This window comes from Dama dama, chromosome X (assembly GCF_033118175.1).
Source record: "Dama dama isolate Ldn47 chromosome X, ASM3311817v1, whole genome shotgun sequence".
In the NCBI taxonomy this organism is placed as follows: domain Eukaryota; kingdom Metazoa; phylum Chordata; class Mammalia; order Artiodactyla; family Cervidae; genus Dama; species Dama dama.
In genome coordinates this window covers 43,901,249-43,923,341 of record NC_083714.1, presented here as the reverse complement: position 1 = coordinate 43,923,341, position 22,093 = coordinate 43,901,249, and the positions used below count along the sequence as shown (strand labels likewise).

Sequence of the window (22,093 nt, the reverse complement as noted above, 5' to 3'; positions counted from 1 at the left end):
TCTGTAACATGGTTACGCCCATGGATACACCTATATGCTTACACTGACAGATGTACTAGTGTCTGTACATTCTTATATTTGATGTACATTTAGACTTAGTATTGTGTGGGCATAGAAGTACATTTGTAGATCATTTGTGCATATGCACACATGAGCACGAGTCAATGTGTGTATATATTGACATGTGAGGGTGCATCTCTGTGCATCTGTGCATTTGTGTGCCTGTGGGTTTGTCTCTATTTCTACATGTATATGGTAAAGAACCTACCTGCCAGTGCAGGAGACTTAAGAGATGTGGGTTCAATCCCTGGGTTGGGAAGATCCCCTGGAGGAGGACATGGCAACCCACTCCAGTATTCTTGCCTGGAGAATCCCACGGACAGAGGAGCCTGGAGGGCTACAGTCCATGGGGTTGCAAAGAGTTGGACATGACTGAAGTGACTTAGCAGCAGCAGCAGGAAGATAGAATTCATCAGAAAAATTCCTCCTGTTCATTATCTTTACTTTCTCTGACTGAGACTATAAGAGCTTCTTGGTCAACTAAAAACCATCCGCAGAATAGGATTGTGGGGGATTCTGAAATGAATTCTCTCCTAGAACCTCCAGGAAGGAAAACATGCATACGTGTATGTCTCTCGCTTTTATAGGCTGAAGATTTTCTGTGCCTGTGTATTTCTGGGTGGGGATGCCTGCCATCTGAGTGTACATTTGCATGTGAATTTGTGTGTCCATATAGGCAAGTGCATTTATAGAGCTCTGTGTGTATGTGCCTGTAAGGGGCTTTGGAGCATGTCAGCATCTATGTGGTTGAAGTCTCGTCTTCAGTGTGTATATCTCTGCAAGGGACCGTGTGTATAAGATAGCACCCATGCCTGCGTGGACATGTTTAGTCCTCATGTTTACTGTTTGCAAATATTCATCTGTGTGGGCCTCTGCATGTCTGTGTATCTGTGTACATGACATAGGTGTGTGTAGGGGTGGGAGTCCATGTGCCTACATGTGTACATTCTTGCCTATAAGCCTCTATCTGTCTCACGGCTTCTCTATTCACACATGCATGTCTTGGTGTTCATACATCGGTTCCTCCACCTCTGATTGGATGTGTATATCTGTGTGACCATCCTCATATCTACGGGCACGTGTGTGTGTGTCAGTCTGCATAAGTCTGTCTGCATGAGAACTAATGTCTTTGGATGACTCTCTGGGTGAATGCATCTGTGTGTCCATGTGTAGGTGTTTATGCCACCGTGTGCATTTGAGGACTCTGTGTACGGGAATCTTCCCAATGTGTTCTGCTATGTCTCTGTTCCTCTTGGTTTATGTATGCCTCTGTGGTACCTATGCCCACTTCTGTTTGCATGCATACATATGGCAATACATACACGTGTCTGTGCAACTGTGTGTCTGTGAAGGTGTGCTGGGCTCTGCCAGTGTGGGTGCATACCTTTCTATGTCTGTGTGCACAAATATGCATGCTTGTGTTCCCGTGTGCCTCTGTGTTTGTTCAGGTATATTTGTGGGTCTCCGTGTCCATTCACGTGGAATGTGTTCATGTGTGTAAATCTGTATAGACGTATCTGTACAAGCTTCGGTGTCAATACCTTTGTGCATCTACATGGGTGTGAGTCCATGTATTTCTCTGTCTCTGTCTACATGCCTGTGTCTCTGTGAATCTAACTGAGATTCTGTGCATGAGTGTGACTTTGTATGTTCCTCTTGTGCATCTAAGTGAGTGTGTGTGAGTGCAGACGTATTTGCCCATGTATATCTCTGTGTGGGTCTCTAGGCCTGTGTGCCTATATGTCCATATCTGCAGGTATACACTTCTGCATATGAATCAATCTCCCTCTTTCTTCCCTGCCTCATTCTCTCCCCTGTAACTATATATAATGCTTATCTCTCTATATATAAAAGTATATGTCTCTATATGTATACAGCACTGTCTCTGCATATATATGCATGTAGAGGTTTCTTTATGGATCATCTCTGTTGTGTCTGTGTGTGCATGGATATGTCTCCATGTACAAGTGCATGTATGTGTGCACTCCTGCATGCTTGTGTGTTTCTACATGCACACCAACATGCACGAACATTCCCATGTGCATCCCCATGGTCATTTCTATACATATGCATGTGTGCACATTTATATGTTTTCATGGGGAGCATGAGCGTGTAGATTTCATGTACAGGCAGGAACATGTGTGTGAAGGTATGTTTTAATAACAACTATGCCTCTGTGTGTAGATTCATGTGATCCTGTGAGCATGAAAATGATAGTAAGTACATATGTAAAACACATGTATCTACCTATGAATAAATCTCCATACTTCAGTGTTTGTGTAAATGTCTCCATGTCTCTGTGTATCAATAAAAACACATACACCTGTGTCTGCATATGGACAACTCTGTGCAGTCTATGGGTGTGTGTGTAGACAGGTGAACACCCATGTGTGTCTGTGAGCTTCCATGGGTTTGTCTATGTTTTTGCATAAACATCTGAAGTGTCTGAGAATGGACATGTACCTCATCAGCCTCCAGAAACATCTACATGTTGTCATATGTCTGTATGTGTATGCATCTGTGTTTTTGCAACTTTGAGGTTATGAATTAGTAAACACATCCTCTGGATGCCTAGGTTGGCATACATATGTCTCTGCATGCTTCTCTGGGCCTGTGTGAGTGTGGAGTGTATATTTCTGACTACATGCTACTCTGTATCTACATACAGAACTGTGTGCATTTGTATGGATCTGTGTGGATGCATATGTGTATCTGTGTAGACATGAGATGATCCCTGTTGGAACTCTGGGTTATACACTCATATTTGTGCAAACACATGTCTTTGGCGGTAGCTGAAAGAATGTATGATCTGTGAGATGATGACACACCTGTAGGTCTATGTCAGTGTGAATATTTGTGGCACTATGCATGTGTGTGTGTGTTCTTGTGTGTAGGTACTTATCTGTGATGAATGTTATGTATGTTGATGTGACTACTTTATTGGAGGAAGACTTCTCTACTCATTTCTTCAGCTGCCTTTCTACTGTTCGGCCAGGAGAGGGGGCTCAAGATTTTCTTCCTGCTCTTGAAATAGCCACAAAAAATAAGCATTAAAAGATGGCCTTCTTCAGAAAATGTGAATTATTAAAGATGGTAACTATGGTGTAATAACACAAGCTTTTATAATCTGAAGGCCAAATATGGTGGCTGCTCATATCTTCCAGTCCTGATGCCATCAGGGACCTTTCTGTCAGAGACCCTGGCATGCACCTATCTTCCTCCTCCCCCTGGGCATAGGCAGGGCCCACCTGCTGCAACCTTCTTCCCCATTCTACTGCTTCTCTTGGACTAGAAATGCAGATTAAGATACCTGGTGTCATATAGTCCAACAGTCTTGGAGGCAGGAACCAGCATCATCCACAGTTGACAAATGAAGACTGAGGATCAGAAAATTAAAGCGCATCATGAGCATCATATGGCTAATAAGTGGCAGAGGCAGAATTCAAAACCAGGCCTGACTGACGTGAAAGCTTTCCACCTTCTGCTCTACCCTGAACTACTTCTACTATCGAGTGTGTCCAGTTCCCAGTGCTGGAGCCAGGACTGGGAACAGGCACAACTGCATTCCCAAGCCTGTGTCCCGAACCTTGATTCTTTCCTGAAACTGTCTCATTTCATCCTTGGAACGGCTGAAAAGGAAACATTTCATCCATGTTTACAAATGCTTAGACAGAGCCAAGGAAATGAAGTCACGTGCCAAAATCCTGTGTGAGCATGTAGGTCCTCAGTTCGTGTCCTACAGAGTAACAACTTGTTGTTGAGGCTTAAACGTGATAGCATGGATGCTTCATGAAGTCAATCTGAATGTTCCAGAGGACACACACTTACTACCCTGCTTTTCTTGTAAGACCTTCTGAGTATTATGTAGCAAGTCTGGGTGTTATGAGGGTATCTGTGAAGTCTGGGGCCAGGTTGGGCGTTGTGGGATGAATATGTATGCTGTGGATCATGTGTCCCTTGGTATGGCTCTTCTGTGAGGATCGTGGGACAAGTCTGAGTGTCCCGGGGCCAGTTTCTGAGTTTAGGTGGCATGTCTCTTTGTAGTTGGAGTGAGGCTAAATGTTGTGTGTTGAGTCTGTCTGAAGGAAGGTGGGTCTAACTGTTGTGGGGCAAGTGTGTGTGAACTATGTGGAGTCTTAGTAAATGGTAGGGCCTATGAGTTTCTCGTGGTGTCAGTCCATGATTCACATGTGCACTGTGATGTTGTTCTCTACATTAAGGGAGGAATAGCTATAGGGTGTGAGGTGAAGCTGTGGATCATGGGTTATCGCTATGAATTATGGGTCCTGTGAGGTCTGAGGTTTGGAGTGAGTGTGTTTTGTGGGAGTGATTTGGAGCACTGTGATTTTTATCACTATGATTTTTTGGATGTGTGTGTGTTTAGTCACTCAGTCATGTCTGACTCTGTGCGACCCTATGGACTGTAGCTCACCAGGCTCCTCTGTCTATGGGATTTCCCAGGCAAGAATACTAGAGTGGTTTGCCGTGCCTTCCTGCAGGGCATCTTCCCAACCAAGAGACTGAACCCGCTTCTCTTGCATTTCCTGCATTGGCAGGCGGATTCTTTACCACTAAATCACTGGGGAAACCTTTTTTGGATGTACCATCAGGTAAATCTATGGACTGAGGAACATGTCCTCACAATGTAGGGCATGTCTAGCTGTTGTGGGATATATGCTTGAGTCACAGGGTGAGACAACATGTCATGGGTTGATTCTGGAGATTCTATAGTAAGTTGTTATGTCATAGGGATAACCTTTGCACTGTAGGATTTGTCTGTGCCTCATGGGCAATCTACATGGCTTCATAAAGAGGGACAGTCCCCTAAGTGGAGTTGTGTCTTTACATAGTATGCCATTTTTGGAAGACGTGGTCCGTGCTACACACTGTATGATTAGACTGATTCTGGATGGGGTGTTGGGTATATTTTGGTGTTTTATTTTTATTTTTTTTTATTTTGGTGTTTTAAAGAGAGTGTGTATTATAAGTGGAGTTGTGTCTTTACATAGTATGCCATTTTTGGAAGACGTGGTCCGTGCTACACACTGTATGATTAGACTGATTCTGGACGGGGTGTTGGGTATATTTTGGTGTTTTATTTTTATTTTTTTTAATTTTTATTTTTTTTTATTTTGGTGTTTTAAAGAGAGTGTGTATTATTAAGGGTGATTCTGGGTGTGCAGGAGCTTGCGTATTTGCATTAAGATTACCCTGTGTGCTGTAGGCATATCTACTTTATGAACTAATTCTATGTTGTAGCATATGCCAGTGTATGACTGAACATGTCTTCAGTTTGGGATCTTTATGCTGGGTAAAGATTTGTTCTGTGAGGTACGTTTGTGTGGTAGGTCAGTCTATGCATTACAGGGCATGTCTCTCAGTGGTATAGGACAAGACTGTGTACTGTGAGGCTTGTCTGTAGTATTGTGGCTCATGTATTGAATTGTGACATTTTGTGCAGGCAGGTAAGTCTGAATATTGTGGGGCATGTCAGTGCATTGTGGGGAGAGCTTGATCTGGAGTGCGCTTGTAAGTTGTGATTTTGTTCTAGGTGTTTGCAAGTGAATTTGCTTTGGGGAGGAAGTCTGAGCCTGATGTGGCCATTCTGGAACTGTTGGGCATGTCCCTGCATTTGCAAGGTGTTTTCTACATTGTAGGATGCCCCTTTTCACTTGCTAAGGTGTAGGGGTGACAAAGTGCACTAAAGATTGTGTCTAGGTTGTAGGTCAAGGGTACCTCGTGGGGCAAGGCTGTGTTGGAAAGTACATCTGGTGAGGAGAACAACTCTGTAATAGGGATCATGTCTTCCTCCTGTGGGGAAAGTCTGTGTGTCCTAAGGCAATTCTGGGGGTTTGGGATACATGTTTTCTTTGTGGGGTAAGTATTTATGTTATGGAGTGATTGTGTGTGTGTGTACTGGGGTGAATCTGTGCATCAGAATGCAGTTTTGTGTTTGTGGGAGAAACCTCTGTGTCACAGGGTATACTTGCTCATCATAGGTTAGCTACAGCTAGGGACTATGGAGCTAGTTTGTGTGCTGGAAGACACGTCTGGGTGTTGTGTGGCAAGACTGAATTTGTGGCTGGATATTTTTTAAATCTATTTTTACCATTGGGTAAAATTGAGTGAGTTGATGTTGTAAAGTGAGGCTGTGCAGTATCGGGAGAGTTTGGCTTTGTGGAAGTTACCTGTGGGTTATAGGGCATGTCTTGGTGTGGTGGGCTAAGCCTGGACATGGTGGGGCAAGTCTGTCCATTATAAGGTCATTGTAGATATTGTGAGACATTTGGTGAGTACTGTGGTGCAAGACTGATTCTGAGGCAAATCTAAGTGTTATAGTGATGTTGGATGCCTCAGGGAGCAAGTCTCGGCTTTTTTGGAGAATTTTTGCGTTGTGAGAGAAAGCTGTGTATGGTGATACTATTCTATGGGCTGCAATGGGAGTCATGTCATGGAGCATGTGTGATGTCATCAGTTGGTCTAGGTCGTTGAGAGCTGAGTTTGGAGTTCTGGGAGAGTTTAGGCACTGTAGGGCTCATATACACATGGCAGAGTGGTTTTTGGAGTTGTGGTTCACGTTTTGTGTGTTTGGGGGCATCTGGTGGTTGCAGTGCATAATGGTCTCATTGTTTGCTCTGTAGATGAGTCTCTGCACTGTGGACTTATGCCGTGTGTAGGGGGAAAGCCTGTGCATTGTAGGATGAATTTGGAAATTGTGTAAAACTGTGTATGTACTATCAGGCAGGTAGGTTTTCTGTCACACGTTTTAGAGCTCCTGGACAAGACTTTGCTGGTGGGGAAGGGAGCGAGTCTCTGCATTTGAGGATGTGACCAGATATGGTGGAGGAGTCCAGTTGTTATGAAGTGCATGTTTTGAGAAGTGTTTGTAAGTTGTTATGCAATTCTGTGTGTTTCTGGGGGTCTACATCTTTGGGGACATATGTGTGGATTGTGGGATGTACAAAGGATGTATAGAACAGCTATGGGGGAAGCTGCCCACTTGTGTAATTTGGGCTGCTGTGATGTGAGTCTGGCCAATGTAGCAAGAGCGCGGTGGTGTGATTGGATTCTGCCCATTGTTTTGGCAGTGTCTTAAGTTGTGACTGTTGCCTGTACATTCTAATGTGTGTACGGGCACTGTGGGACAGATGTGAGTGTGTGTGTCATGCTGGGCTTGATGCAAGGTGGGTTTGTGTATTTGGGGCTAAGTGTGAGTGTTTGGTACAAGTTTGGGAGTGGTGTGGTTAAGTGTGTGGTGGCACGAGTTTGTTCTCTGGGGTAGATCTGTGAGTTGTTGGTTGTGATTATGCAGTGTGATGCAATTCTGTGCATTGTGGGGTGACTCAAAGAATTGTGAGCCGAGTTGAAGTGCTGCTGTTCTTTTCTATCCATTGAAACACAACTATGGGCTTAATGAGGGTGTATCTATGGGGGCGTGCTTTTATGTTTTAATGTGGTTTGGCAATTATTTTTAGAGTCTGCGTGTTGCACTGTGAGTTTGAGACTCCAAGGGGCAAATTTGCATGTTTTGGGACAAGTCTGAAATTTGTGGAGTTAGTGTAGTGTGGGACAGAAGTGTGTGTCGAGCTCATCTGTACCCTGAATAGTGAGCTGATGTGCTGTAATGTAAGTCTGTGAGTTCTGAGAGGAATCTTTATCTTGCATGAGTGAGTATATTGTAGGGTGTTTCTGCATGTTATAGTGCATGTGTGTACACTGCTTGAGCAAATCTTCGCATTATGAGCTAAGTGTGTTAACTGTGAGAGGCTTCTACAGATTGCATTCAATAGAATGGGTGGTATCCTAAGATGCTATTCCATGCCTTGTTGGGAGAGGAGGTTGTGTTGTCATTGACTGCAAGTGTTGGGGAGCACTCATTTTGCTGAGGGATATGTGTGTACAAATGCATGTATGTGTGTTTTGTGTCAACTGTGAGTGTTGTGTGACACATCTGTGTGTCTTGAGTCGGCCCCCTGCATTACCTGGGGAATCTGCCCAATTTGGGCTGGTTGTATGCTCCTTTGTGTGGGTCTCTGAATGGTGAGCAGAGTTTCGGCACTGTCTTTGGAGAACATCTAGGAGAGATGCATGCTGGGGCACATTTCTGCATTGTAAGAAGAGTCTTGTGGCATGAGTTATGTCTCCTCATTGTGACTTGACACTGCACCGTGTGGCATATCAGGGCTTTGTGACACGATTCTGTGCTTTCCAAGAAGAGTCTGGGTTTCATATTTGTGTCTTCCTATTGGGTTTTCGCAATTCTGTACACTGTGTGCTGAGCTCAGAGTGGTGGGGTGAGTCCTTGTAATGGGTTGTGGATAAGCATTGCAGGGTGTGCCTTTGTGCTGTGCATGACAGGTCTTGGTACTTCGTTGCTGCTCCTGTTTTCACTGTAAGCCAGGTGCCTGCCCAGCAAGGTGCGGGGTGTGTGTGTGTATGTGTTGGGCGCCACGTCTCGGTTCTAGACCACATCTGTGCTCTGTTGTACAGCTTTGTGCTTTGAAGGCGAGTCTGTGTGCTGTGCATTTCTGTCTGCATTAAGGATATGGGGTTTAATGGAACTGTGAAGTGAATCTGGGCATTGTGGGGTTATCCTGGATGTTGCAGCCCATGTCTATGTGCTCTAGGATGTGCCTTTGCGTACGGGGATGAGTGTGTGCTCCGTGGGGTAAGTCTGTGCACTGCAGGGAACTAAGTATGTTTTCAGGCACGTTTGCGTTGTATACAAGGTGTTCTACCATCTGTCCAGACTGGTGTGTGATGTATGCCTTGCACAGTTTGGTTGGGCAAGCTGGGGAGGCAAGGGAGCATACCTGCACGTTATAGGGCCTCCTCTGTGCTGGGGAAACTCTTTGCAGTGAGTCTGGGTGTTGTGGGTCTAGTGTTTTCATTGTGGAGTGACTGCATCTATTGTGGAGCAAACCAGGTTTGTAGAGTGAGGGTGCGCATGGTGATCCCAGCCCATGCACGGTATGCCTTTTGTTATGAGGCAGGTCTATGCACTGAGGGGTTTGCCTGTGCTTTGTTGGGGTCGTTTTTAGGCCCCACTGTGGACATGTTACTTCCCTGACCAGGAATTGAACTCGTGCCCTTGCAGCAGAAGTGCAGAGTCTTAACCACTGGACCACCAGGGATGTCCCTTTGTTGGGCTTTATACTTGGCATGATGGTGCTATGTGATGGATGTGTGCACGACGTGGCAGACAGGTGTTTGTGGAGTATGTCTTGCACTGTTATCACTCTGTGCGTTATGGAGCGGGTTGTGTGGGTTGGGGTTGTGTCTGTACTTCGGGATGAATATCTGTATGTTGTGAGGCATGGCTGTGCACCGTGGGGTGATCTGTCAGCAGCAAGTTCCCTCCAGATATTCTGATGTAAGTGTGGGTTAGGCGGGCAGACATTTGTATTACCAGTCACAGGTCGTATTTGAGGGCTCTGGGCCTTGCATATCTATTGGAGGACTAGGTGGACACAACTAAAGGTGTTTGGGACCCTCGCACTGTGATATAATTCTGTTCCCTTGGGGGGGGCGCTGTGAGTTGTGTGGACATCCACACCCTGAGGAAGACACCCAGGATTTCGGGGACTAGACTGTGCACAGTGGGACAAGATGGTGTGTCATGATGCCATTCTCTACTTTGTGGGAGGAGTCTGCGGTGAAATCAAGTCTGTATGCTATAAGGCATGTCGATATGGATCAGCTCTCAGAGAAGTCTATGTGTTATGGATTGTTTCTAGGGATTTTAAAGTGAGTTCTCTGTGTTGTGGGGCCAATGTGTTCTCTGGTATGTGTACTGTAGACCCTGTGTGTGTGTGTGTGTGTGTGTGTGTGTGTGTGTGTGTGTGTATGACAAGGTGCATTTAGTTCAATGGGATGAGTGTTTGCATGGATGAGTTTGTGTATCATGGGTGTGTTTGTGCACTGCCACGTGTGTTGTGTGATGCGTCCATGTCTTAGAGACTCTGCACAGTAGGTGCTTCCCAGTGTTGTGGGCTAACTGCAGTCGATAGGGAAATTGTAAGGAAAGGGTGGTGGGAGTGAGCTATGATGTGATTCTGAGCTGCATGTTGTGTGTTAATTTGAATTATTTTAGATTGAGTTGTACCATTATGGTCCAGTTGCACGTGAAGAAACAACAATAACAACAACAACCAGTTCTGCTAACATCCGTAACACTAATTCTGTGCCAGGCACTCTTCTAAACACGCTATAAGCAATCACGCATTTATTCTTCTTGACAGCCCTAATAAGTAGGTACCATTATTACTCCCAATTTATACCTGAGAAAAACAAGGCACAGAGACATTAAGACTCCTTTCAAAAGGCACATGATTAGTTAATAATACACGTGGGCTTGGAAGCCAGGCAGCCTGAATCCTAAGAGTAAGCTTTTAACCATAGTCTACACTGCCCCTTTGTTTGGGGATGTGCATATCTCTGGACCCTGTGGGGTTTGTGTCGGTGTGGTGGTATAGTATAGGTTGCAGAGCCCCTACAGAGAGCAGAAATTCATCCAAGTGTGTGAGGCTTCTCCCTGAGTTTCAGGGTGGGTCTTGTGCAGAGGGGGCATTGTTTATATCAAGTTTGGAAGCAAAGATGCTAATATTGTGCCCTGTGTGGCAAGGCTTTCCACTGTGCACCGACTGTGGCCACTGCACTGAGCTCTTGCTTTAAAGGACAGGTATGTGGTGATACAATTTTGTGAGCTGTCAGAGAACCCTGTGTGTTTGCGGGAGTGTCGATTTGGAAAGGTGTGTTTACATGTTGTACATCTAGTCCCTGGACGATGGGTATTGCTGCCCTAGACTGAGTCATGTAGGGGAAGTCTGTAATCATGAAGCAGTTCTGTGAGTGATGAGGGGACCGTGTGTGCTGTGGGAAATGTGTTTATGTTGCAGGGGTCTGCAGGTTTTTTGAGGTCACTGAGGAGGGAATGTGTGTATGTCTTCAGTCGTGTCCGACTCTTTGTGACCCCATGGACTGTAGCCCGCCAGGCTCCTCTGTCCATGGAATTTTCCAGGCCAGAATACTGAAGTTGGTTGCCATTTCCTACTCCAGGGGATCTTCCCAACCCAGGAATCGAACCCCAGTCTCTTGTGTCTCCTGCATTGGTATGCAGATTCTTTACCACTGCATCACCTGGGAAGCTAATTGAGGAGGGGGGTCTGTGCATTTTAGGATGCCTCTGCATAGGGTGTGTGTGTACTGGTGTACAACATCTCTGCACATCTGGGGCCTAGCTGTGCTCATGTTACGGAAAGTGTCTTTGTGTTGTTGGGGCATGCTGGTGCTTTGCAGGCAGATGTGCATTTGGGCTGAGGACACTGTGTTGCAGAGTGAGGGTGTGTGTTACACAATGCTGAGCGCTTACACAGTAAGCACCCGAGGGGTCTGGGAGGTGTGACACGTATTATGGAGTGTTCTCTGTGCTTGTGAGGCAAGCTGGGTGATGCTGTATGCTGTGGGATGAGTCATAATCAAGGCACAAGACTTATTCACTGAGAAGCATGACCTTAGGAGCATAGTTCTGTGCTCTATCCACACATGATGGGACAAAATCTATGCATGGTAGGGTGTGTTCATGTGACAGGGGGCACATTGCTGAGTTGGAGGGTACATGTGTGTGTTCATGTGTTGTGTTGTGGGTCTGGATACTGTGGGGGTGAGTGTGTGTATTAAGCAGCAAGCCCATGCATCACAGAGCACACTTCTGAACTGTGATGAAGCTCTGTGTGTGGCGAGCAGGATCTGGTTTAGGATCCTGTCCATGCTCTGTAGGGTGTGTGGCTGTTGTGGTGAAGCGTCTGTGTGCTGTAATGTTCCCAGACGTTCTGGGGTTGACCCTTTTCACATTAGCAATGGTACTATCAATTACATTGTTAATTACATTAACAACTGAAACAGTTCTTGTGTGCCAGGCACTGTATTAAGCACTTAGCATATCCTAATCCATTCAATACTCACAACAACCCTTTTCAATAGGTACAGCTGTTATCTTTGTTTTACAAATGAGCAAGCCAAAGAACAGAGAAATATACTTACCCAATGTGCACAATTAGAAAGGGGTGGAACCTGGATTCGAACCCAAGTAGTCTGGGTCCAGAGGCCTTGCTCTTAGCCATTACACAAGTGGTATACGTTGAGGGCCAGGGCTGCAGCTCAGTGAGATGGTAAAGCACATCTGTAAACTATGATGGAAATCTTGGCATTGCACAGGTAATAGTGTGTGTTGTGTGTCTACATATTGGGGACGGCTCATGTGCTTTATAGGTTTTCTATCTTAGGGTAAATGTATGTTGTGTTGCATCTCTATGCATTGAGGGAGAAATCTATGTGTTCACAGGCATTTCTGTGAATTCTAAGTTTTGTGGGTGTGATTATGTTGTGGGGCAAATCTATGACTTGAAAGGCTTGACTGAGTATTTGGGAGTGAGGCTCAGGGTTCTGTGGTGTTTGTGTGTGTCATGGAGCAAGTGTGTGTGTTGATGGGACAATCTGTGCATCTAGATGAAGTTCTGGGCCTCCTTGGGCCGACTTTGGTGTGAAAGCCATCTGTGTGTTACGGGTGAATCCGGAGGTTGTAGAACAAAGGGTGGTGAGTGTTTGGGGGGGTGTGTGTGCTCTGCGTAATCACCCTAAGGAGTGTGGTTTGGGTGAAGTGAATCTGCATGACAAGTGTGTCCTGTGACATGACTCTGCATCACTGAGTGCAGGGTTGTGCTTTATCATAGGTTGTATCGAGGTTGTGAGGTGACTGTGCACTGAGGGGCGAATCTGAACATTTCCGGGAAAAGTTAGGTGCTGCCATGGCATGAGCGTGTCTGTTGTGGAAGAAGCCTGTGCGCTGTAGGGCCAGTTTGCACACTGGGAAGTAGTGCTCTGAGTTGTGAGGTGTGTATATGTATCACAGAGTGTGTCTGAAGAATTTGACAGGGGCTTTCTTGATCCAAGGCCACAGTGTGTGTTATGGAGAAGTGGATATTTGGAGGAGCTCTGGACGCTGTAGGGCACATGAGGGTGCCATAGGGTGTGTTTGCATTGTGTGGTGACTGTGTTTGTTGCGGAGTCAACTGATGCCTTGGAGGGAAAGATGGTGCGTTGTGCCACAGTCGAGGGGATACATGTTAAGATGGCCTCTGCATCTCTCTGTGATGGGGTGAGCTCGTCCGAGTGCAGTGGGGCGAGCCTGTGCTCTGGATTTAATCTTGGTGCTGTGGGGAGGGTCTTGGAGCTGTGGGGAGGGTCTAAGTGGTGCGGGCACGTCCCTGTGCTATGGACATGATTGTGTCCCACCGAGAGGCTGTGTGTCCTGGGGCCAGTCCGCTGAGTTGGAGAGGGTCTGTGTGCCCAGGGGAAGGGCCTGGGTCCTGGGGGACAGCTGGTTTGTGGGATGAGCCTAGATACTGGAGACAGTATACTGTGTGCTGTGGGGAGCATCTTTCAGTCAAAAGGAGAATCTGTGTGTGTCCGGGACACTCCGTGTGCTGTCAGTGGGGGCGGGGGGGGGGACTGTGTTTTGCAGGGTAAGTCTATGTGATTTGAGTTGTGTCTGTGTCCTGCGGGTCACGTCCATGTCCATAGGAGCGGGCTTGGAGCACGCTGCTTGTCTGCGTGCTGTGGAGTTTGCTTGTCTGTCAGCGGAGAGTGTGTGTGTCTCTCTGTGCAGATTTTCAAGCTGTGTAGTGAACTGTGTTCTGGGATGGGGGAGGCTGTGTGCCTGGTGTGGGGTGGGGGGTGAGGTCCTGTGCCCGGAGGAGGGCCTGTGTGCTCTGGGGGTCGTCTCTGTGCCCTGGGAAAAATCCTCGCCCTTGGCGGGAGTCCGTGTGCTGGGTCAGGGAGATGCAAACAGAGTCTGCGCTCTGTGGAGGACCTCAGCTATGGGTTTACTGGGTGGGGCATTGGAGAAATCTGGGTGCTGTGGGGACAGCCTTTGTTCCATGGGGCGCCCATGTGCCACGGACTGAGTCCCTGCTGTGTGGTAAGAGTGTTGTGTCGTGGGGCGTATTGGTGGGTGGGAGGGCATGTCTGTGACCTCAGGAGTGAGTCTTTGGGCCTTGAGAAGATGCTTGCTTTTGGAAGAATCTGTGTTCTGTGGGCTGTGTCTGTGGGCTCCACGTGTGCCAGGGAAAGGCTCTGTGTGATGTGGGGACAGTCGGAGGGGCTGTGATGGTCTGTTTGTCTGGGGTAGAGTGTCTCTGTGTCACGGGGGGTGCAGATCTGCATCCTTTAGTGAGACTTTTGGCTGCGGGGAGGATATGTGTGCCTCTGGGTGAGGCTGGGTGATGTGGTGAAATGTGTGCTGTGGGGCACGTTTGTGGCCCTGGTGTTTATCCACGTGCAAAGCGAAGAGTCTTTGTGCTGTAGGGGTAACTTCTCTGCTTGTGCTGTTTGGCCACGGGCCATTAGAGGGTGAGTTTGTACACTGCAGCACAAGTCCGTTTCAGGGCAGGTCTCCTTTAATATCTACAAAGAATAATAGCCAACATTATACACTGATTATCATTACCAGACACTGTTCTAAAGGTGCTATTATTACCCCCATTTTCCATCTGAGGAAATTGAGGCACAGAGAGACTAAGTAAAATTGTACCTGTGATCATGCAACTAGCCACCGGTGGAGGTTTGAAACAAGGCAGTCTGTTACCTGTGCCCACACCATTATGAATCCCCTGGGGGCCCTGAGGCATCAATATCCCCTTGTGGGTGAGTGACCTCAAAGACTGGGAAGACTTCCTGATCTCTGGTGGAGAGACTGAGAGCAGGTAATATAGGAGGAAGAAAAAGGGAGTGGCTCAAAGCCTTCTGAGGATTAAAAAAAATTCAATGCTCTGTATACCATAATGGTGGCATTTCAGCCCAGAACTGACATCAGGACAGCAAAATAACACCTTCAGCGTCTGGAGCCCCCATGACCCCTCCCTCGCCTCCACAGCCGCATTCTGCCACTGCGGAAGAGCGAATGCGCATGCCCTGGTGAGCTGCCATTGCCATGGAAACCAACCTCCAGTCACAAACAAATCATAGCCTAATACAGCAAATCTAGAAATGATTGGGGCTGTGGCTGTGAGCCAAAGGAGCCCCTTGCAGTAAGGGCAGGCAGGGCATCCTCCCACCCACGCCCCCCCCCCTTTTTTCTTCCTGAATCAGTAAAGGCTAGAAGCGAGTCAGAAGTCAATAGAGAAAAGAAGACTGTGTTGGGAGTCGGGGTGGCAAGGGTCAACAGTGGGTGGCAGGTGATTTTAATAGTCAAATATTTCTTTGAGTAACATTTAACCCATCTCCCACTAAAAGACTCCGTGGTTTATGCTTGAGCCTTCCACCTGCAGTAAAAAGAGGCGAATCACAGGAGTATGTCCCTCTCTACAAGAGACGTTGGCAGTGGTGGCATGGATTGGGACTCATCCTGCCCCCCTTTAAGTCCCTAGATCAGACTACTGCCAGCAACAGGCTGGCAAACATTATTTATTTTTGCTCCTTATACATTTCTTACATGTTCCACTTCTACCATTCTAGAAAACTCCAGGAACTGAGTCCAGTCAGCTTTAATTCTCCGAGTACCTGAGGAGTAGAAAAAGAGGTTGAAGGAGGAACTTTAGGAATAACACTAACCCCAGGAGTATTATTTGACTATACAATTAGGCTGTCAGCTGTGTCTAGGAGGACTAGCACATCTGGAACAGTGGTTTAATATACCAGGATTCCTCGATTTTCACTTGTAAAACGCATCTCAGAAAGATAATTTTTTGACTATTTAAAAATGTTTAAATCCTGTTTGAAAATCACTGCCCTAAACTGTGTGTGCCCTGAATTTGTGAAAGGCATCAGCAAGAACGTGATGCTATAGTATAGAAAGCTGTCAGAAGCTGCAAGAAGGTACCAGTGCTATTGTTGGATGTAACCGTCTTGGGTAGAGAGAAAATGGCCGACCTGTGGGAAGCTACACCCTATCTAGTGGGAGGACAGTTCTTGCCATTTCAAATCAGTGGAAGAAGGTTGGATTATTCAATAAATGATGCTGAAACAATTGGTGACCTATTTGGAAAAAACACAAAATTAGATCCACTTCATATCATATGCCAAAATGAATTCTAGATGAATTAGAGTTAATTGCAAAGAATGAAACTAGTAAATGACTAGGAAAAATGCAGGTGAATATACTCATAAAAGAAAAAAAATCACAAAATCAAAACTTGATAGTTATGGATGTCTAAAAATGTAAAGCTGCAACACGTTTAAGAAAACTCACCATAAATGACAAAACATAAATAGGCACATAAACTGGAAAATAATGCTTTTACCACATATGATAAATAAATGAGGCGATAATGTATGGGGTTGGCGGGGTAGGGGAGAAACCTTAAACTGGTTCATACCATTTGATCCAGGAATTCCACAGCTATGAATTTATCCTAGGAGAAAACAAAAACAAAAACAAAAAAGCTCACAGAGGTTTATATGGAAAGACATTCCTTAAATTATAACAGCAAAAATTGCAGGTAGAAACTTTCAATAATTGGACATTTAGTGGAATACTTATATGATAAAAAATTAAGCATCCACAAAACATCACATTCTTGTGGGATATTTTAAAATATGGAGAATTTCTCTCAATATATTGCTTAGTTAAAGCAGATTGAAAAGGATATGGGTGTAGGTTCTTAATTTTATATATAAATACATATTTTATGCATAGATTTGCATGGATTCAGAGAAGAGGGATTGACTATATTAACAGCAATTAGCTCTTGGTTATAGGATTCTGGGTAATTTGTATAGGCATCTTTAGGTTTTCCCCAATTTTCTACAACAAATATGTGAATTTTTATAATAAAGGGGAAAGATGGCAAGATATTTTAATAAGATATTGATTTTAATAAGGGCTATAAAAGGGATGAGAGTATGGAAAAGAAAGTCTGGGATTAGAGACAATAAAAAGCAAAGAGTAAATCTGCCCATGTTTATCAACAGTGGAGCAAACCAGATAAACTCAAGATGTGTTATGTAAAGATTATAGTAGTATTTGTATGTTAGTAGGTACAGAATTTCTTATACAAGATGGACTCCTGGAAAATTTTCTTCACTACAGCAGAGAATGGTCACATGTCCCTGGATGTGTCAGTCATCCTCTTTGCCGCAGTGCTCTGTTCGAAGCCCCCCTCCTTCCTATGGCTTCATCACACTCTCCCCACCACCTCATGCAAAACATGCCACCAGCAGACATTTTCAGCTTGGAAAAAATGGCCCCTCTTACCAACTTTCTTTAAAGCTATTTCATTCTTATCTCTTCCTCCCTGACTGCTATTTTGGCATCTAACTCAAAAAATCTACTTATCTCTCTTTTTCCTCCTTTGCTTCCTATTGACAAAGCAATCTGAATTTCAGAGAAATAAAAAACCCAACACTTCAGCTTTTTTGCTTATTTTTTTTCTTTTTTTCCTTGCAGAAACATATGCACGAAAGCAATTTCCAGGTAAAAGGAGACACGAGAGCATAAATATTTTCAGGCACGATTCAGAAACAAATATAAAAGCTTTGTTGATAGGAATCTGCTATTTTTTTCACATCCCTTTCCCAAGAAAGAAGCACTGATTATATTGTCTCTACTGTAAAAATCGATGTCCACAAATACAAATGAATTATTTTCCAAATAAAGGTACAGTCACAATAGTCATTATTTCTCTTTCATGATGTTTCATCCTAAAACCAAATTTAAATCTTTCTCATTCAACACACGTTCATCTCTCATGTGAAGCAATTAATCTGAACATTACAGGGTGCCCTCCTTCTCATTTTCTCTCCTGTACAGACATCCAGTCACATGATTTTCTTAATTAAAAAAAAAAGTGAGGCATGGTATTCTTTTCCCCATTGCAAAATAACATTTTTCTCATGCTCTCTCCATACCCTGAAAGGAAATCAGATCTTAGAACACTGTGAATCATCATCCATTTCATCACATCTACTGCAAACATCCTACAGCTGCCATAGCATTCCGAACGCAATTTCTCATTTCAATAACATCTTCATCGAGTCCTCTTTGAGGCACTATCTTAACCAGAATCACAAGAGGGAAGTTTCTATATTTCCTTCTAAAAATTCATTCACTTTTCAGAAAGGAGCTTTAAACTAGAAAAGTGACCATGGAATGTTTAGAATTGAATTAAGCCATTTTCTCAATGCCATGGATTAAAATCAGAAATTCCTCCACAGTTCTGTATTATCTTGATCCATCAAAACATGTCGCTTGCTATTAAAACAAAACAAAACAAAACGTTTCGGATATCTATGTTACAAAAGATTTCTCCGCTACTTACCAGCTGCCTTCGCTCTGCCCCTCCACCAGCTCAGAGGTTGTCGCACTGAAGGGTGGGGGGAAGAGCCGCAGCAGCCGCTGGAAAATGAGCTGTGCTGTGAAGAATGGATTAGCTGGAGGGAAAGAAAAAAAATGCCTTGGCATTATCCTCAAAATTCCTCCCCAAACATAAAATCATATTAAACATTACATGCTAAAAAGCGCATGCTCAACAAAGGGCGGAATTTAATAGTGAAACCGCTGATCTAAAACATACCTAAATTGTCTTGCTTTCCAGTGAAACCCCTACAAAGCCATGGTTTTTGGCTCTCCCATCTCCTAGCAACAGTCTCATTAATATTTTTCTCTGCAGTGGCCCTACTAGGCATCAGAGAACATTCACAAGGTCTAGTCTCTGGTGGTGAGCATTACCATTTTATTGTTCAAGATGCATGCGTTTACCCCAATACGGGCAAGGCAGGCATTCAATAACAAGTTCTCCCTGGGAAGATTTCAGATTCCGAAGACATTCGAGTCAAATGACAGAGATTGTTCTTGTCTGGTCCCTGTCCCTTGGTGCAGTGTTGTCACTAGACCCCTGACCTAAAGATGGGAGTTGGCAAAAGATACCTAAACCTTTCTGCCATGACCAAATTACAAATAGCAGCACAGCTATAAATCCAGGCTCTAAATCAGTGTTGTTAGAGAAAAAATTAATGCACAGAATTCGTTCCTATCCTTGGCCCTGTAACCATGCTCCCCACCCACCTTCTTGGTTACTGGAGGTACATGTTACAAAAATAGTGGATGAAATATAAAGAGATCAAAAACAACCCACTTATCTATTATTAACATGGAAAATATTAACTACATGTTAAGAAAAGGCAGGTTACTATACAGTATATATAATATCATTTTTATATCTTATATGGCTAAGAATAAGTATACATAAATAAAACTGAAAGGATATTTCCCAAAATGTTAGGAATAGCTATGTCTTGGTTTTCTATGGATGGTAAATTTGAGGGGTGTTTAGATCATTTTTCTTTTTGATTATCTATTTAATAACTTTTCTATAATTAACATATATTCCTTGGGTTATTAAAAGAGAGCCATGCACAACAATGTGAACATACTTAATGCCACTGAACCGTTCACTTAAGATAGTTAAAATGATGCATTTTATATCGTGCATATTTTACTATAGTAAAAGAAGAGAAAACCATTCATTCATCCCTCGAACATCTATTGAGTCTCACCACATTCAAAATACTGGGGGTAGAAAGATACAGTCTCCCTAGACTGAACCAGGAAGAAATGGAAAATATGAACAGCACTGAAATTGAAACTGTGATTAAAGACCTCCTAAAAAACAAAAGTCCAGGACCTGACAGCCTCACAGGCAAATTTTATCAAACATTTAGAAAAGAGTTAACACCTGTCCTCCTGAAACTGTTCCAAAAAGTTGCAGATGAAGGAAAATTTCCAAACTCATTTTATGAGGCCACCATCACTATGATACCAAAACCAGACAAAGATACCATTAAAAAAAAAAAAAAAAGGAAATCACAGGCCAATATCAATGATGGACATAGATGCAAAAGTCCTAAACAAAATACTAGCAATCCATATCCAGCAACACATTAAAAGGATCATATATCCTGATCAAGTAGGATCTATCATAGGGATGCAAGGATTTTTCAACATTTGCAAATCAATCAAATCAAATCAACCACATCAACAAACTGAAGAATAAAAACCACATGATCATCTCAATAGATGCAGAAAAAGCTTTTAACAAAATTCATTAGCCATTTATGATTAAAAATACTCTCCAGAAAGTGGGCATAGAGGGTATATACCTCAATATAATAAAGGCCATATAGACAGACCTACATTTTTCACAGAACTAGAACAAAAAGTCTCAAAATTTGTATGGAGACACAAAAGACCCTGAATAGCCATAGCAACCTTGAAAAAGAAAAACAGAGCTGGAGGACTCAGGATCCCCGACTTCAGATTACACTATAAGACAAAGCTAGTATCATACTCAGTAGTGAAAAGCTGAAAGCCCTCCCTCTAAGATCAGAAACAAGACAAAAATGTTCACTCACACAATTTTCATTCAACATAGTTCTGGAAGTCCTAGCTACAGCAATCAGAGAAGAAAAAGAAGTAAAGGGAATCCAAACTGGAAAAGAAGAAATTAAGCTATCACTGTTTGCAGATGACATGATACTATACATAGAAGATTCTAAAGATGCTACCAGGAAGCTGCTAGAACTCATCAATAAACTTGGTAAAGTTGCAGCTTACAAAATTAATACACTGAAATCTGTTGCATTTCTATACACTAACAATGAAAGATCAGAAAGAGAAATTTAAGAAGCAATTCCTCTTATGAGAGCATCAAAATACTGGGGGTAGAGAATTATAAAAATGAATAAACACAGTCCATTACCTTTCTAAAAAGCTCGTAATTTAACAAAGAGCTACCCCTCAAATTTCTATATGGGTTTTTATTATACATGACATATACAATTGCCGCACTTAGAAGTATTTTGTTATTTTTTTTAATGTCATCCATTTGGGATAACATTTATAATTAGGGTTGTTACATTATCTGCCTAAAAATATTGGACACAGTGGTGGAGGAAGAAATACATAAGAAATATTTTAAAATATATGTGCATTTTCATATTTGTATAGAATTGCTACATTTTAAAAAGGAGGGGCAGGGAAACTGTTTTGGATTAAAGAAGATTAAGAAATATGACCTAAAAAAAAGAGCTCTGACAACCAAACGCAATGCGTGATCTTGGATGGGATCCTCAGTAGAAAATGCTATAAGAGACATTTGGGGTAAAATTAGGACATTTGAATATAGGCTAGTTATTGGGTAATATTAGATCAATATAATAGGGTATGATAATGTGGGATGATGGATTTGTTCTCATGAGACACATGTTCAAGTATTCAGAGATGAAGTGCCATGATGTCTACAAATTACTCTAAAATGCTTTAGAAAAAAATCAAAGAAAGGATAGACAGAGCAAATTAGCAATACGCTGGTGGCTCAGTGGTAAAGAATACGCTTCCCAAGGCAGGAGATGTGGGTTCAATGCCTGGGTCAGGAAGATCCCCTGGAGAAGGAAATGGCAACCCACTCCAGTTTTCTTGCCTGGGAAATCCCATGGACAGAGGAGTCTGGCGGGCTGCAGTTCATGGGGTCACAAAGAGTCAGACACGACCTAGCAACTAAACAACAACAAGTAATTGGTAAATCTAGATTAAGTACATGCAGGTGTTTACTGTGTTGTTCTTTGCTCTAAATTTCAGAAAATAAAGAATAAAATGCTTTAACAAAAATAGTTATTGCACAATAATTATATTTAAAGTTATTACAGGCAGATCCTTAACCGTCTGAGCCACCAGGGAACCTGAAATGTATATACATTTTAGAACTAATGAGAATTGTATATTATCTAGGGTGAAACAGATCACCAGCCCAGGCTGGATGCATGAGACAGGTGCTCGGGCCTGGTGCACTGGGAAGACCCAGAGGAATCGGAGAGAGAGGGAGGTGGGAGGGGGAATTGGGATGGGGAATACATGTAAATCCTTGGCTGGTTCATGTCAATGTATGACAAAAAACACTGCAATACTGTAAAGTAATTAGCCTCCAACTAATAAAAATAAATGGAAAAAAAAGAGAGAAAAAAAAAGAATTAAGTTTGTAGT

General features: G+C 43.6%; 2 long non-coding RNA genes across 2 annotated transcripts in view; both read right to left on the bottom strand.

Annotated features, from left to right (window-relative positions):
- The window catches only part of LOC133051576 (uncharacterized), a 48,014-nt gene extending 34,288 nt beyond the window's left edge, over positions 1-13,726 (bottom strand). The window contains exons 1-2 of the long non-coding RNA XR_009691893.1: positions 12,103-13,726; positions 3,371-3,437 (exon numbers count right to left, since the gene is read on the bottom strand). This is a non-coding gene — a long non-coding RNA (uncharacterized LOC133051576). The remainder of the gene's footprint in view (positions 1-3,370; positions 3,438-12,102) is intronic.
- An 83-nt stretch (positions 13,727-13,809) lies between these two features.
- LOC133051575 (uncharacterized) lies at positions 13,810-18,429 on the bottom strand. The gene is made up of 4 exons (XR_009691892.1): positions 18,375-18,429; positions 16,434-16,469; positions 15,551-15,618; positions 13,810-14,523 (listed from the first exon to the last, which is right to left on the bottom strand). It is a non-coding gene; the product is annotated as an uncharacterized LOC133051575 (long non-coding RNA).
- Positions 18,430-22,093: the final 3,664 nt, after the last annotated feature.